This window comes from Adiantum capillus-veneris, chromosome 11, assembly GCF_014529385.1.
Source record: "Adiantum capillus-veneris isolate H3 chromosome 11, ASM1452938v2, whole genome shotgun sequence".
NCBI classification, from domain to species: domain Eukaryota; kingdom Viridiplantae; phylum Streptophyta; class Polypodiopsida; order Polypodiales; family Pteridaceae; genus Adiantum; species Adiantum capillus-veneris.
In genome coordinates, this window is record NC_140941.1 from 55,064,215 (window position 1) to 55,068,216 (window position 4,002).

Sequence of the window (4,002 nt, forward strand, 5' to 3'; positions counted from 1 at the left end):
GTCGAGCAACACAGAAACAACCTTCTCTCTTTTTCTCTCTCATCGGCTCTGTCCTGAGCGCCATCACCATCTTTGAAGCCCCTAAGGCCTTTGGCCTTGGGCAATTTACTCAAGGTAGGGTGCATGCCCACCCCGGCATACACCCCATACAAGCAACAAACAACAAAGCACGGCAACGTGCCGAATCTTGGCAAGCCAAGTTTGGAAAATATTTAGCAGATCGTCAGCAAGTTCATTCACTGCAATGCAAAGTTTTGGCTTCCATTTTCAAGGTCTTCAAGCATTGCTACTTGGTAAGGGTTCGACGAGAAGCTTGTCGGAGCACATCCTGATTGTAACAGCCTGCTAGCGGGACAACCATGAATCCAAGGGATTCGAGCTCAATTCTTTCCCAGTTCAAGAAGGAGTTACTTTTGAAGGAAATTTTATCTTTGATTAAGATTATGAATCTAATTAGCACGGCTACTTATCATCTTTTACGATGAATACTAAGGTTGCGATACTTTTGGGAATCAAGGTATTCTTTTGCTATTCTTCCCTTTCTTTGCTAGCACCACACACACCTATCATGGATGCCTGGTTTGATTTTCTGGATACAAAACTTTCCGAGAATCGTCTTTTTTACTTTGAACTTCCTTCCCGGGCATCTACTCCTCCTCCTCAGAGTGTGCTTGACATTTTGGAGGACATTAATAATTTACCGATGATAAAGAATACGTCACAAGATGTGACTTTCAAATGTTTGAAGAACGGTTTTGCAAATTGGCGGTTCCCGTCCAATTGCTTGCTACATAGGTGGATCACCTTATGGAGCTGATCCTCTCGTGCATCCCACAAGCTACAGTATCTACACATGTGGGAGTCGTTGACCAGTCTTCACCAAGGTGGCAAAGAGGAGACTTTCCATAGTAGACTTTCAGAAAGCCAAATCATGCAAAAGTTATGTTTCAATTGTATGGGACAGCATCAATGAAAACATTGTCCCCAGGTATTGAATTCCTAGGTCTTTTTGATGGATTCTGAGACTACATAGTCAATCAATTTTCTTGCATGCTCTTTAGTGGTTATCTTCCCTTTCTAATAACCCTTTTTAGTTAGTTGTATATGATAAAATAACTTTCTTAGTATAGCATATTCATTCAAGATATAATACATAATGCTTTCTTTTTTCAGCAATTTTGACACGGTCGATTCCTCTCCACTTGGTCACATGTGTGTCAACGGGAGCATTTATTAGCACAAGCACTCCATGAGCACTGGCATGAAGCACGGCTTCCTTTTTGACATTTGGCGTAATGGTTTTCAAAGGTTAAAATTATGTTAATAGCAGGTTTTTACGTCACAAGCGACGGTATATGGTGCATGCAACGACATTCTCTTCCGTAACAGATATGGCTATGAGCCAAATTGCAACGAGTTTTATTTCACCAAACTCAATACAAGTTGCCACCGCTAGGCAACTAGGATACATACTTTTAAGTTTTCTTTTACGTTGGCAATGCTTGCCTATTGTACCAACCATAGTGCTTTGACACAATTTGTGAGCGACAAGGCTTCTAACTCGTGCCATGTACATACAATGGCAAATTGTGATGTATCCATGCCCAATAGTGCAAGGCACTTTACCTATCCGCTCAATTGGTAGAGACCGTCAATGCCACCAAGGGCTTACACCTCTGTGTGCATAGCATGCCACCAAGATTGACATTGTAACATTTAATGATCTAGTAGCTTGTGTATAGCGGAAAATAACATAGACATAGTGAGCATTTCATTAAGAATAGATTCCTAATGAGAATAGCAAGAGTGCTTGGATGAAGGGAGCAACAAAAGCATAACACCTAGTTAGATAGGCATGAACAATACTTCAAAATGAGAGAGAAATTAAGCTATTGACAACTGTTGAGGACCGGATTTACATGGAGCGCGGTCCCCCCTCCAAAAGACTTTGTATTATAGGTTTCCCCCATCAAGGGAGACATTTTACAATATAATACTTTGTGTTCCTTCAATAACTTGCTGGTGCAATGAAGATGGAAGCTTCAAGCACCAAGCTTACACTTGAAAATAAAACATCATTTCCCTCACGGTCTCAAACCCAAGACCTCACACACGTTTGAAGATGGTGACAGCTAGTGGGGTATGAGAGTAGATCGAGAGGAAGAAGGAGTATTCTTACGAGATTTATAGAAGGATGTTGAAACAATGAAGCACTGGTTTTGTTATATTGGATGCACAAAACAAAGAGTTTTTTTCCTATCATATGAAAGATGCCCAAGTTTAGAGCAACAATGAAGCAACGTAGTGTGGCTTGTATATGGGTTTACTTAAGTGTTTTTAGTTGGGTTATAACAAGGATTCTTCCAAGGGGGGTTCTCTTTTAATTGTGAGACAGGTACAAGGCATGTGGAAAGCTAATAAGAATGAGTTAAAGCATTGGTTGCGGAAGATTAAAGGGCTTATGAATGGATATTCTTCTAGGCATGGTCCATGGAACAAACTGATGATCAGACAAGAAAAACCAAACAAGGATAATAATCAAAACCCCACCCAAGCCCACCAACAAGGAACTATAACTAGAGATGTGCTGCAGAGATCTGCTCCCAAGGAATGTGCAATGTAGTCTTAGTGCCAGATTAAATCAATAACTATCCACAAACAAAGTGATCACTTAATCATTCATGAAAAGAAAGAAGTATGTCTCCTCACATAATCACTCTTCATAGCTTAGCATAGCTTAGTAATTAGCATGGTAGAGGAGATGATCATGCATTGGAGCTTGGCTCTTGGATTTGCATCACAAATCCAAGAGTTGTTGGTGTAGGCCTCTCTTCTCACAAGCCTGGAGTAGATGATGAGCTTTCCATTAAGCTTAAGAAGGAGATATTCTTCTTCACTTCACACATGAGATTGTGTGAGTGTGTGTATGATAATGCCTTGCAAAAATCAGCCCCCTCTCTCTGATCTCTTGGTCGACCCCTCTTGCTATTTGCTCATGTTGGCATCCTATTGGCCCCTGCAAAGCTTAGCCAATGACAATTAAGAAGCATAAGCGATAGCCTTGTGACATGTGTCCCCCTTTCCCCTTTTGTGAGAGCTTTAGATATTTAAATAATGCAATTAAACTCTCATTGGACCTCTTAGTCTTCTTGCCAATAGGAATCAGGCAAGCCATTGGGCTGTTGAATGCTCATTGGACCCCTTGGGAGATTGTCCAATAGTCTTCTAGAGAGCTTAATTTCAATTGGTTCTTTTATCAAGTGTTTTTAAATGAATTAAACTAAATGTACTCTAGCCTAATTCTCATTGGTCCACCTCTATGGCCATCCAATAGGATTTGAATGCACCTTGAGGGCAACTGGGCCAGGAAGCTGACATGTGTCCACTATGCCCTTTGTGTAAAGGGATCTTGGAAGAGTATGTGTGTGTTTATCTCTCATCCCCTCCTAATATGGCTCGCCCCCTCCTAGATAGGGATGTGGGAAGACTTTTGGAAGTCTTAATGGGTTGAACCTTAGGGTCTTTGAAGCCCATTGATGCACATTGCTCTTTTGCAGATGGCCCCCCCTTTGGATCCCTATTGTGATCGATTTGCCAACCTAACCAATATTCTATCTTTTTCTCCCTTGGTACTTCCCCATATTAAATTATCAGTTTAACATGAGAAAATCATTTAAGAGAATTAGATATTATTTATTATGACAAACATAATACTATCTCATTTTTATTTTAGCTTCCACTATCATACTAGCTACTCTATCAAGGACCGGGCCAAGTATAAATATTTTAAAACGTTTTGTGTTTATGTTTATTTCTCAGCAAAGTGCCATACATATACACCCTGATATAGTCACAATCACATATACGGTAAATGAGTCAAGATGTGATTTATATGCAAGGGATCATATGCAAGGGGCATACACCACATTTGCATAAGGGGTTTTCCTCAACCTAGAATTCTCTCTCTCTCTCTCTCTCTCTCTCTCTCTCTCTCTCTCTCCA